Raw genomic sequence first — 14,887 nt, 5'->3', positions numbered from 1 at the left:
AGCATAACATGACCAAACCTGAACAAATTGAGTGATAATCACATAGTGATGTGAACTAGATTGTTGACTCTAGTAAACTCTTTAGATGTTGGTCACATGGTGATGTGAACAGTGAGTGTTAGTCACATGGTGATGTGAACTAGATTATTGACTCTAGTGCAATTGGGAGACTGTTGGAAATATGCCCTAGAGGCAATAATAAATGGTTATTATTATATTTCTTTGTTCATGGTAATTGTCTATTATTCATGCTATAATTGTATTGTCCGGAAATCGTAATACATGTGTGAATACATAGACCACAACCTGTCCCTAGTAAGCCTCTAGTTGACTAGCTCGTTGATCAACAGATAGTCATGGTTTCCTGACTATGGACATTGGATGTCATTGATAACGAGATCACATCATTAGGAGAATGATGTGATGGACAAAACCCAATCCTAAGCATAGCATAAAAGATCGTGTAGTTTCGTTTGCTAGAGCTTTTCCAATGTCAAGTATCTTTTCCTTAGACCATGAGATCGTGCAACTCCCGGATACCGTAGGAGTGCTTTGGGTGTGCCAAACGTCACAATGTAACTGGGTGACTGTAAAGGTGCACTACGGGTATCTCCGAAAGTGTCTGTTGGGTTGGCACGGATCGAGACTGGGATTTGTCACTCCGTGTGACGGAGAGGTATCTCTGGGCCCACTCGGTAATGCATCATCATAATGAGCTCAATGTGACTAAGGCGTTAGTCACGGGATCATGCATTGCGGTACGAGTAAAGAGACTTGCCGGTAACGAGATTGAACAAGGTATTGGGATACCGACGATCGAATCTCGGGCAAGTAACATACCGATTGACAAAGGGAATTGCATACGGATTGATTGAATCCTCGACACCGTGGTTCATCCGATGAGATCATCGTGGAACATGTGGGAGCCAACATGGGTATCCATATCCCGCTGTTGGTTATTGACCGGAGAGGCGTCTCGGTCATGTCTGCATGTCTCCCGAACCCGTAGGGTCTACACACTTAAGGTCCGGTGACGCTAGGGTTGTAGAGATATATGTATGCGGAAACCCGAAAGTTGTTCGGAGTCCCGGATGAGATCCCGGACGTCACGAGATGTTCTAGAATGGTCCGGAGGTGAAGAATTATATATAGGAAGTCAAGTTTCGGCCACCGGGAAAGTTTCGGGGGTTACCGGTATTGTACCGGGACCACCGGAAGGGTCCCGGGGGTCCACCGGGTGGGGCCACCTATCCCGGAGGGCCCCGTGGGCTGAAAGTGGAAGGGAACCAGCCCTTAGTGGGCTGGGGCGCCCCCTTGGGCCTTCCCCCATGCGCCTAGGGTTGGGAACCCTAGGGGGGGGAGCTTCCCCCTTGCCTTGGGGGGCAAGGCACCCCTTCCCCCCCACTTGGCCGCCGCCCCCCTTGGAGATCTGATCTCCCAAGGGCTGGCGCCCCCCAGGGGTCCTATAAATAGTGGGGGGAGGGAGGGCAGCAAACTACAGCCTTGGGCGCCTCCCTCCTCCCCTGCAACACCTCTCTCTCTCTCTCTCGCAGAAGCTTGGCGAAGCCCTGCCGGAGACCCGCTACATCCAACACCACGCCGTCGTGCTGCTGGATCTCCATCAACCTCTCCTTCTCCCTTGCTGGATCAAGAAGGAGGAGATGTCGCTGCATCGTACGTGTGTTGAACGCGGAGGTGCCGTCCGTTCGGCACTCGGTCATCGGTGATTTGGATCACGGCGAGTACGACTCCGTCATCCACGTTCATTGGAACGCTTCCGCTCGCGATCTACAAGGGTATGTAGATGCACTCTTTTCCCCTCGTGGCTAGTAGACTCCATAGATGCATCTTGGTGAGCGTAGGAAAATTTTAAATTATGCTACGATTCCCAACATAAAGGTGCACTACAGGTATCTCCGAAAGTGTCTGTTGGGTTGGCACGAATCGAGACTGGGATTTGTCACTCCGTATGACGGAGAGGTATCTCTGGGCCCACTCGGTAATGCATCATCATAATGAGCTCAATGTGACTAAGGAGTTAGCCACGGGATCATGCGTTACGGAACGAGTAAAGAGACTTGCCGGTAACAAGATTGAACGAGGTATTGGGATACCGACGATCGAATCTCGGGCAAGCAACATGCCGATAGACAAAGGGAATTGTATACGGGATTGATTGAATCCCCGACATCGTGGTTCATCCGATGAGATCATCGTGGAACATGTGGGAGCCAATATGGGTATCCAGATCCCGCTATTGGTTATTGGCCGGAGAGGTGTCTCGGTCATGTCTGCATGGTTCCTGAACCCGTAGGGTCTACACACTTAAGGTTCGGTGACGCTAGAGTTGTTATGGGAAATAGTATGTGGTTACCGAAGGTTGTTCGGAGTCCCGGATAAGATCTCGGACATCACGAGGAGTTCCGGAATGGTCCGGCGGTGAAGATCGATATATTGGACGAAGGGTATTGGAGTCCGGAAGTGTTCCGGGGGTACCAGGCTATGGCCAGCATGACCGAAAGTTGTTTCGGGAGCCCCGGCAAGTGTTGGAGGGCCTCATGGGCCAAAGGGGAAGGGGCAAACCAGCCCACTAAGGGGTGGTGCGCCCCCCACACCCTTTCCCACGTTACTTGGGGAGGTGGGGCGCCTCCACCTGGCTTGGGGGGCAAGCCTCCACCTGCTTGGCTTGGGGGGCAAGTCTCCCTAGGATTTTCCCTAGGGAGATCCAATCTGCTTGGTCGCCGCCCCCTAGGGGTAACCCTAGGGCGCCTCCCCCTCTCCCCTTGCCCCTATATATAGTGGAGGGGTGGGAGGGCAGCCGCACCTCTTCCCTGGCGCAGCCCTCCCTCCTCATACACCTCCTCCTCCTCCTCCGTAGTGCTTAGCGAAGCTCTGCCGGAGAACCATGAGCTCCATTGCCACCACGCCGTCGTGCTGCTGGAGTTCTCCCTCAACTTCTCCTCTCCCCTTGCTGGATCAAGAAGGAGGAGACGCCCCCGGGCTGTACGTGTGTTGAACGCGGAGGCGCCGTCCGTTCGGCGCTAGATCAGATCTTTCGCGATTTGAATCGCCGCGAGTACGACTCCATCAACCGCGTTCTTGTAACGCTTCTGCTTAGCGATATTCAAGGGTATGAAGATGCACTCCCTCTCTCTCGTTGCTAGCAACTCCTAGATTGATCTTGGTGACACGTAGGAAAATTTTGAATTATTGCTACGTTCCCCTATAGGTATCTCAATACCTAGTTCAATCTCGTTACCGGCAAGTCTCTTTACTCGTTCTGTAATACATCATCCCGCAACTAACTCATTAGTTGCAATGCTTGCAAGGCTTATAGTGATGTGCATTACCGAGTGGGCCCAGAGATACCTCTCCGACAATCGGAGTGACAAATCCTAATCTCGAAATACGCCAACCCAACAAGTACCTTCGGAGACACCTGTAGAGCACCTTTATAATCACCCAGTTACGTTGTGACGTTTGGTAGCACACAAAGTGTTCCTCCGGTAAACGGGAGTTGCATAATCTCATAGTCATAGGAACATGTATAAGTCATGAAGAAAGCAATAGCAGAATACTAAACGATCGTGTGCTAAGCTAACGGAATGGGTCAAGTCAATCACATCATTATCCTAATGATGTGATCCCGTTAATCAAATGACAACTCATGTCAATGGCTAGGAAACATAACCATATTTGATCAACGAGCTAGTCAAGTAGAGGCATACTAGTGACACTTTGTTTGTCTATGTATTCACACATGTATTATGTTTCTGATTAATACAATTCTAGCATGAATAATAAACATTTATCATGAGAATAAGGAAATAAATAATAACTTTATTATTGCCTCTAGGGCATATTTCCTTCAGACTCCCACTTGCACTAGAGTCAATAATCTAGTTCACATCGCCATGTGATTTAACACCAATAGTTCACATCACCATGTGATTAACACCCATAGATCACATCGTCATGTGACCAACACCCAAAGGGTTTACTAGTCAATAATCTAGTTCACATCGCTATGTGATTAACACCCAAAGAGTACTAAGGTGTGATCATGTTTTGCTTGTGAGAGAAGTTTAGTCAACGGGTCTGCCACATTCAGATCCGTATGTATTTTGCAAATTTCTATGTCAACAATGCTCTGCACGGAGCTACTCAAGCTAATTGCTCCCACTTTCAATATGTATCCAGATTGAGAAGTAGAGTCATCTGGATCAGTGTCAAAACTTGCATCGACGTAACCCTTTACGACGAACCTTTTGTCACCTCCATAATCGAGAAACATATCCTTATTCCACTAAGGATAATTTTGACCGTTGTCCAGTGATCTACTCCTAGATCACTATTGTACTCCCTTGCTAAACTCAGTGTAGGGTATACAATAGATCTGGTACACAGCATGGCATACTTTATAGAACCTATGGCTGAGTCATAGGGAATGACTTTCATTCTCTTTCTATCTTCTGCCGTGGTCGGGCTTTGAGTCTTACTCAATTTCACACTTTGTAACACAGGCAAGAACTCTTTCTTTGACTGTTCCATTTTGAACTACTTCAAAATCTTGTCAAGGTATGTACTCATTGAAAAAACTTATCAAGCGTCTTGATCTATCTCTATAGATCTTGATGCTCAATATGTAAGCAGCTTCACCGAGGTCTTTCTTTGAAAAAACTCCTTTCAAATACTCCTTTATGCTTTCTAGAAAATTCTACATCATTTCCGATCAACAATATGTCATTCACATATACTTATCAAAAAGGCTGTAGTGCTCCCACTCACTTTCTTGTAAATACAGGCTTCACCGCAAGTCTGTATAAAACTATATGCTTTGATCACACTATCAAAACGTATATTCCAACTCCGAGATGCTTGCACCAGTCCATAAATGGATCACTAGTGCTTACACACTTTGTTAGCATCTTTTGGATTGACAAAACCTTCTGGTTGCATCATATACAACTCTTCTTTAAGAAATCCATTAAGGAATGCAGTTTTGACATCCATTTGCCAAATTTCATAAAATGCGGCAATTGCTAACATGATTCGGACAGACTTAAGCATCGCTACGAGTGAGAAAATCTCATCATAGTCAATACCTTGAACTTTGTCAAAACCTTTTTCGACAAGTCTAGCTTTGTAGATAGTAACACTACTATCAGCGTCCGTCTTCCTCTTGAAGATCAATTTATTTTCTATGGCTTGCCGATCATCGGGCAAGTCAACCAAAGTCCACACTTTGTTCTCATACATGGATCACATCTCAGATTCCATGGCCTCAAGCCATTTCGCGGAATCTGGGCTCACCATCACTTCTTCATAGTTCGTAGGTTCGTCATGGTCTAGTAACATAACCTCCAGAACAGAATTACCGTACCACTCTGGTGCGGATCTTACTCTGGTTGACCTACGAGGTTCAGTAACAACTTGATCTGAAGTTTCATGATCATCATCATTAACTTCCTCACTAATTGGTGTAGGTGTCACAGGAACCGGTTTCTGTGATGAACTACTTTCCAATAAGGGAGCAGGTACAGTTACCTCATCAAGTTCTACTTTCCTCCCACTCACTTCTTTCGAGAGAAACTCTTTCTCTAGAAAGGATCCAAATTTAGCAACAAAAGTCTTGCCTTCAGATCTGTGATAGAAGGTGTACCCAACAGTTTCCTTTGGGTATCCTATGAAGACACATTTCTCCGATTTGGGTTCGAGCTTATCAGGTTGAAGCTTTTTCACATAAGCATCACAGCCCCAAACTTTAAGAAACGACAACTTTGGTTTCTTCCAAACCACAGTTCATAAGGCGTCGTCTCAACGGATTTCGATGGTGCCCTATTTAAGGTGAATGCAGCCGTCTCTAAAGCATAACCCCAAAATGATAGTGGTAAATCAGTAAGAGACATCATAGATCGCACCATATCTAGTAAAGTACGATTACGACGTTCGGACACACCATTACGCTATCGTGTTCCGGGTGGCGTGAGTTGCGAAACTATTCCGCATTGTTTCAAATGAAGACCAAACTCGTAACTCAAATATTCTCCTCCACGATCAGATCATAGAAACTTTATTTTCTTGTTATGATGATTTTCAACTTCACTCTGAAATTCTTTGAACTTTTCAAATGTTTCAGACTTATGTTTCATTAAGTAGATATACCCATATCTTCTTACCCGCCGCGAGCCTCAACATTCATCGGTCCACATACATCTGTATGTATGATTTCCAACAAATCTGTTGCTCGCACCATAGTTCTGGAGAACGGCGTTTTTAGTCATCTTGCCCATGAGGCACGGTTCGCAAGTACCAAGTGATTCATAATCAAGTGGTTCCAAAAGTCCACCAGTATGGAGTTTCTTCATGCGTTTTACACCAATATGACCTAAACGGCAGTGCCACAAATAAGTTGCACTATCATTATCAACTCTGCATCTTTTGGCTTCAATATTATGAATATGTGTATCACTACTATCGAGATTCAACAAAAATAGACCACTCTTCAAGGGTGCATGACCATAAAAGATATTACTCATATAAATAGAACAACCATTATTCTCTGATTTAAATGAATAACCGTCTCGCATCAAACAAGATCCAGATATAATGTTCATGCTCAACGCTGGCACCAAATAACAATTATTCAGGTCTAAAATTAATCCCGAAGGTAGATGTAGAGGTAGCGTGCCGACCGCGATCACATTGACTTTGGAACCATTTCCCACGCGCATCGTCACCTCGTCCTTAGCCAATCTTCGCTTAATCCGTAGTCCCTGTTTCGAGTTGCAAATATTAGCAACAGAACCAGTACCAAATACCCAGGTGCTACCGCGAGCATTAATAAGGTACACATCAATAACATGTATATCATATATACCTTTGTTCACCTTGCCATCCTTCTTATCTGCCAAATACATGGGGCAGTTCCGCTTCCAGTGACCAGTCTGTTTGCAGTAGAAGCACTCAGTCTCAGGCTTAGGTCCAGACTTGGGTTTATTCTCCTGAGCAGCAACTTGTTTGCTGTTCTTCTTGAAGTTCCCCTTCTTCTTTCCTTTGCCCTTTTTCTTGAAACTGGTGGTCTTGTTGACCATCAACACTTGATGCTCCTTCTTGATTTCTACCTCCACAGCCTTTAGCATTGCGCAGAGCTCGGGAATCGTCTTATCCATCCCTTGCATGTTATAGTTCATCACGAAGCTCTTGTTGCTTGGTGGTAGTGATTGAAGAAGTCAATGACGCTATCATCCGGAACTCCCAGTTGAATCAAGTGATTGTTATACCCAGACATTCTGAGTATATGCCCACTGACAGAACTATTCTCCTCCATCTTACAGCTGTAGAATTTATTGGAGACTTCATATCTCCAATCCGGGCATTTGCTTGAAATATTAACTTCAACTCCTGAAACATCTCATATGCTCCATGACGTTCAAAACGTCGTTGAAGTCCCGATTCTAAGCCGTAAAGCATGGCACACTGAACTATCGAGTAGTCATCAGCCTTGCTCTGCCAGACGTTCATAACATCTGGTGTTGCTCCTGCAGCAGGTTTGGCACCTAGTGGTGCTTCCAGGACGTAATTCTTCTGTGCAGCAATGAGGATAATCCTCAAGTTACGGACCTAGTCCGTGTAATTGCTACCATCATCTTTCAACTTTGCTTTCTCAAGGAACGCATTAAAATTCAACAGAACAACAGCACGGGCCATCTATCTACAATCAACATAGACAAGCAAAATGCTATCAGGTACTAAGTTAATGATAAGTTCAATTAATCATATTACTTAAGAACTCCCACTTAGATAGACATCCCTCTAATCCTCTAAGTGATCACGTGATCCAAATCAACTAAACCATGTCTGATCATCACGTGAGATGGAGTAGTTTCAATGGTGAACATCACTATGTTGATCATATCTACTATATGATTCACGCTCGACCTTTCGGTCTCAGTGTTCCGAGGCCATATCTGCATATGCTAGGCTCGTCAAGTTTAACCTGAGTATTCCGCTTGTGCAAATGTTTTGCACCCGTTGTATTTGAACGTAGAGCCTATCACATCCGATCATCACGTGGTGTCTCAGCACGAAGAACTTTCGCAACGGTGCATACTCAGGGAGAACACTTATACCTTGATAATTTAGTGAGAGATCATCTTATAATGCTACCGTCAATCAAAGCAAGATAAGATGCATAAAAGATAAACATCACATGCAATCAATACAAGTGATATGATATGGCCATCATCATCTTGTGCTTGTGATCTCCATCTCTGAAGCACCGTCATGATCACCATCGTCACCGGCGCGACACCTTGATCTCCATCGTAGCATCGTTGTCGTCTCGCCAACTTATGCTTCTACGACTATCGCTACCGCTTAGTGATAAAGTAAAGCATTACAGGGCGATTGCATTGCATACAATAAAGCGACAACCATATGGCTCCTGCCAGTTGCTGATAACTCGGTTACAAAACATGAGCATCTCATACTATAAAATATAGCATCATGCCTTGACCATATCACATCACAACATGCCCTGCAAAAACAAGTTAGACGTCCTCTACTTTGTTGTTGCAAGTTTTACGTGGCTGCTACGGGCTGAGCAAGAACCGTTCTTACCTACGCATCAAAATCACAACGATAGTTTGTCAAGTTAGTGCTATTTTAACCTTCTCAAGGACCGGGCGTACCCACACTCGGTTCAACTAAAGTTGGAGAAACTGACACCCGCCAGCCACCTGTCTCGCATAAGCGTACGCATAATGTCGGTCCGGGCCGCTTCATCCAACAATACCGCCGAACCAAAGTATGACATGCTGTAAGCAGTATGACTTATATCGCCCACAACTCAATTGTGTTCTACTCGTGCATATAACATCTACGCATAAAACCAGGCTCTGATGCCACTGTTGGGAACGTAGTAATTTCAAAATTTTCCGACGCACATGCAAGATCATGGTGATGCATAGCAACAAGAGGGGAGAGTGTTGTCCACGTACCCTCGTAGACCAAAAGCGGAAGTGTTAGAACAACGCGGTTTATGTAGTCGTACGTCTTCACGATCCGACCGATCAAGTACCGAACTCACGGCACCTCCGAGTTCAGCACACGTCAGCTCGATGACGTCCCTCGAACTCCGATCCAGCCGAGCTTTGAGGGAGAGTTCCGTCAGCACGACGGCGTGGTGACGATGATGATGTTCTACCAACGCAGGGCTTCGCCTAAGCACCGCTATGATATTATCGAGGTGGATTATGGTGGAGGGGGCACCGCACACGGCTAAGAGATCAAGAGATCAATTATTGTGTCCATGGGGTGCCCCCTGCCCCCGTATATAAAGGAGCAAGGGAGGGAGAGGCGGCCGGCCAGGAGGAGGCGCGCCAGGAGGAGTCCTACTCCCACCGGGAGTAGGACTCCCTCCTTTCCTAGTTGGAGTAGGAGAAGGGGGAAGGAGGAGGGAGAGAGGAAGGAAAGGGGGGCGCCGCCCCCCCTCCTTGTCCAATTCGGACTAGAGGGGGAGGGGCGCGCGGCCTGCCTTGGCTGCCCCTCCTCTTCTCCACTAAGGCCCATGTAGGCCCATTAAACCCCCCGGGGGGTTCCGGTAACCCCCGCTACTCCAGTTAAATCTCGATTTCACCCGGAACACTTCCGATATCCAAATATAGGCTTCCAATATATCAATCTTTATGTCTCGGCCATTTCGAGACTCCTCGTCATGTCTGTGATCACATCCGGGACTCCGAACTATCTTCGTGTTGAGGAACATAGTAATTTCAAAAAAATTCTACGCACACGCAAGATCATGGTGATGCATAGCAACGAGAGGGGAGAGTGTTGTCCACGTACCCTAGTAGACCGAAAGCGGAAGCGTTAGCACAACGCGGTTGATGTAGTCGTACGTCTTCACGATCCGACCGATCCAAGTACCGAACGTACGGCACCTCCGAGCAGCACACGTTCAGCTCGATGACGTCCCTCGAACTCCGATCCAGCCGAGCTTTGAGGGAGAGTTCCGTCAACACGACGGCGTGGTGACGATGATGATGTTCTACCGACGCAGGGCTTCGCCTAAGCACCGCTACGATATTATCGAGGTGGACTATGGTGAAGGGGGGCACCGCACACGGCTAAGAGATCAAGAGATCAATTGTTGTGTCTTTGGGGTGCCCCCCTGCCCCCGTATATAAAGGAGCAAGGGGGGAGGCGGCCGGCCTAGGAGGAGGGCGCGCCAAGGGGGGAGTCCTACTCCCACCAGGAGTAGGACTCCTCCTTTCCTTGTTGGAGTAGGAGAGAAGGAAAGAGGGGGAGAGGGAGAAGGAAAAGGGGGCTGCACCCCTTGTCCAATTCGGACCAGAGGGGGGGTGCGCGCCACCTTCCTTTTGGCCTCTATTCCCGTATGGCCCAATAAGGCCCAATACTTCTCCCCGGCGAATTCCCGTAACTCTCCGGTACTCCGATAAATACCCGAATCACTCGGAACCTTTCCGAAGTCCGAATATAGTCGTCCAATATATCGATCTTTACGTCTCGGCCATTTCGAGACTCCTCGTCATGTCCCTGATCTCATCCGGGACTCCGAACTCCTTCGGTACATCAAAACACATAAACTCATAATATAACCGTCATCTAACTTTAAGCGTGCGGACCCTACGGGTTCGAGAACTATGTAGACATGACCGAGACACGTCTCCGGTCAATAACCAATAGCGGAACCTGGATGCTCATATTGGCTCCCACATATTCTACGAAGATCTTTATCGGTCAAACCGCATAACAACATACGTTGTTCCCTTTGTCATCGGTATGTTACTTGCCCGAGATTCGATCGTCGGTATCTCAATACCTAGTTCAATCTCGTTACCGGCAAGTCTCTTTACTCGTTCCGTAATACATCATCCCGCAACTAGCTCATTAGTTGCAATGCTTGCAAGGCTTATAGTGATGTGCATTACCGAGTGGGCCCAAAGATACCTCTCCGACAATCGGAGTGACAAATCTTGATCTCGAAATACGCCAACCCAACAAGTACCTTCGGAGACACCTGTAGAGCACCTTTATAATCACCCAGTTACGTTGTGACGTTTGGTAGCACACAAAGTGTTCCTCCGGTAAATGGGAGTTGCATAATCTCATAGTCATAGGAACATGTACAAGTCATGAAGAAAGCACTAGCAACATACTAAACGATCGAGTGCTAAGCTAACGGAATGGGTCAAGTCAATCACATCATTCTCCTAATGATGTGATCCCGTTAATCAAATGACAACTCATGTCTACGGCTAGGAAACATAACCATCTTTGATCAACGAGCTAGTCAAGTAGAGGCATACTAGTGACACTCTGTTTGTCTATGTATTCACACATGTATCAAGTTTCCGGTTAATACAATTCTAGCATGAATAATAAACATTTATCATGATATAAGGAAATAAATAATAACTTTATTATTGCCTCTAGGGCATATTTCCTTCACTTCGGTACATCAAAACACATAAACTCATAATATAACCGTCATCAAACTTTAAGCGTGCGGGCCCTATGGGTTCGAGAACTATGTAGACATGACCGAGACATGTCTCCGGTCAATAACCAATAGCGGAACCTGGATGCTCATATTGGCTCCCACATATTCTACGAAGATCTTTATCGGTCAGACCGCATAACAACATACGTTGTTCCCTTTGTCATCGGTATGTTACTTGCCCGAGATTCGATCATCGGTATCTCAATACCTAGTTCAATCTCGTTACCGGCAAGTCTCTTTACTCGTTCTGTAATACATCATCCTGCAACTAACTCATTAGTTGCAATGCTTGCAAGGCTTATAGTGATGTGCATTACCGAGTGGGCCCAGAGATACCTCTCCGACAATCGGAGTGACAAATCCTAATCTCGAAATACACCAACCCAACAAGTACCTTCGGAGACACTTGTAGAGCACCTTTATAATCACCCAGTTACGTTGTGACGTTTGGTAGCACACAAAGTGTTCCTCCGGTAAACGGGAGTTCCATAATCTCATAGTCATAGGAACATGTATAAGTCATGAAGAAAGCAATAGCAGAATACTAAACGATCGTGTGCTAAGCTAACGGAATGGGTCAAGTCAATCACATCATTCTCCTAATGATGCCATCCCGTTAATCAAATGACAACTCATGTCAATGGCTAGGAAACATAACCATCTTTGATCAACGAGCTAGTCAAGTAGAGGCATACTAGTGACACTTTGTTTGTCTATGTATTCACACATGTATTACGTTTCTGGTTAATACAATTCTAGCATGAATAATAAACGTTTATCATGAGAATAAGGAAATAAATAATAACTTTATTATTGCCTCTAGGGCATATTTCCTTCAAAGATATCACAACACAACTCTAAAAATAAATAAGTCATACAAGCATCATAATACAAGCCAGGGGCCTCGAGGGCTCGAATACAAGTGCTCGATCGTAGACGAGTCAGCGGAAGCAACAATATCTGAGTACAGACATAAGTTAAACAAGTTTCCCTTAAGAAGGCTAGCACAAACTGGGATACAGATCGAAAGAGGCGCAGGCCTCCTGCCTGGGATCCTCCTAAACTACTCCTGGTCGTCGTCAGCGGCCTGCACGTAGTAGTAGGCACCTCCGGTGTAGTAGGAATCATCGTCGACGGTGGCGTCTGGCTCCTGGGCTCCAGCATCTGGTTGCGACAACCAGGTAGAAGGGAAAGGGGGAAAAGAGAGAGAAAAGCAACCGTGAGTACTCATCCAAAGTACTCGCAAGCAATGATCTACACTACATATGCATGGGTATATGTGTAAAGAGGCAATATTGGTGGACTGAACTGCAGAATGCCAGAATAAGAGGGGGATAGCTAGTCCTGTCGAAGACTACGCTTCTGGCAGCCTCCATCTTGCAGCATATAGAAGAGAGTAGATGGTAAGTTCACCAAGTATCATCGCATAGCATAATCCTACCCCAACGATCCTCTCCTCGTCGACCTGTGAGAGAGCAATCACCGGGTGGTATCTGGCACTTGGAAGGGTGTGTTTTATTAAGTATCCGGTTCTAGTTGTCATAAGGTCAAGGTACAACTCTGGGTCGTCCTATTACCGAAGATCACGGCTATTCGAATAGATTAACTTCCTTGCAGGGGTGCACCACATAACCCAACACGCTCGATCCCATTTGGTCGGACACACTTTCCTCGGTCATGCCCGGCCTTGGAAGATCAACACGTCGCAGCCCCACCTAGGCACAACAGAGAGGTCAGCACGCCGGTCTAAATCCTATGCGCGTAGGGGTCTGGGCCCATCGCCCATTGCACACCTGAACTTGCGTACGCGGCCGGAGAGCAGACCTAGCAACCTCCATTTCAAAGGAAGTTGCGTTACGCGGTCCAACCCGGCGCGCGCCGCTCAGTCGCTGACGTCACGAAGGCTTCGGCTAATACCACGACGTCGAGTGCCCATAACTGTTCCCACGTAGTTGGTTAGTGCGTATAGGCCAGTGGCCAGACTTAGATCAAATACCAATATCTCGTTAAGCGTGTTATTTAGAAGTAACCGCGGATGCCGACCAGGGCCAGGCCCACCTCTCTCCTAGGTGGTCTCAACCTGCCCTGTTGCTCCGCCACAAAGATCCACACAGAGGGCCGTCAGGACAAAGTTCTTTTCAGCCCCCAATCCGTGAATCACTCGCGGGTGCTCCACGAGCCAACCCGACTTTAGTCACCACATGTATCATGTATAAAGTACATAGTATATACCCGTGATCGCCTCCCGAGTGATCACGGCCCGATAGTATAGCATGGCAGACGGACAAGAATGGTAGGGCCACTGATGGAATACTAGCATCCTATACTAAGCATGTATGTTTGCAGGTAAAGGTAACAACAGTAGTACCAAGGACAGGCTATGCATCAGGATAGGATTAATGAAAAGCAGTAACATGCTACACTACTCTAATGCAAGCAGTAGAGAGAAGAATAGGCGATATCTGGTGATTAAGGGGGGGCTTGCCTGGAAGCTCAGCCGAGAAGGAGGGGTCGTCAACACCGTAGTCGTACTGGGTAGCAGCGGCGTCGGTCTCGGAGTCTAGCGAGAGAAGAGGGGGAAGAAACAATAAATATAATGCAAACATATGCATGACGATGCATGACATGACAATGAGCGTTGCTAGGGGTGCCCAAACGCGGTAGTAGGTGATACCGGCGAAGGGGGAAAACATCCGGGAAAGTATTCCCGGTGTTTCGCGTTTTCGGACAGATGAACCGGAGGGGGAAAGTTGCGTGTTCGATATGTTAGGGATGTGTGGCGGACGAACGGGCTACGTATTGGGATTCGTCTCGTCGTTCCGAGCAACTTTCATGTAGAAAACATTTTCATCTGAGCTACGGTTTATTTTCTATGTTTTTCTAAAGTTTTAATTATTTTCTGAATTTATTTATCTATTTAATTCTAACATTATCCAGAATAGTGTTTGTTGACGTCATCATGACGTCAGCAGTCAATAGGGTGTTGACTGGGTCAATCTGACGTGTGGGTCCCGCATGTCATACTCTATTTAGGTTAATCAGGATTTGGCTAATCTAATTACCGTTTAATTCAACTAACTAGTTAATTAGATTAATTAAACATGATTAATTAACTTAATTAATTCACTAATTAATTAATTATTAATTTTATTAATTCATTTTTAATTTTATTTTCTTTTATTTTATAAAAAGTTCTGGGGCTGGGCCCCGTTTGTCATAGGCCCATAGGCCATAGCGGGTGCGGGTTATTGGGCGCGGGCACGGGCACTCGACGGGGCGAACCCGAGCGCGGCGTCGCCCGGACGCAGGGGCGCGCCGGCAAGGAGGAGCGGCTCAGGCGCGGCGGCCGGCGCAGCAGGG

The sequence above is a fragment of the Triticum aestivum genome, chromosome 7D, assembly GCF_018294505.1.
Source record: "Triticum aestivum cultivar Chinese Spring chromosome 7D, IWGSC CS RefSeq v2.1, whole genome shotgun sequence".
Taxonomy (NCBI): domain Eukaryota; kingdom Viridiplantae; phylum Streptophyta; class Magnoliopsida; order Poales; family Poaceae; genus Triticum; species Triticum aestivum.
Note: the sequence above shows the minus strand (reverse complement) of the source record.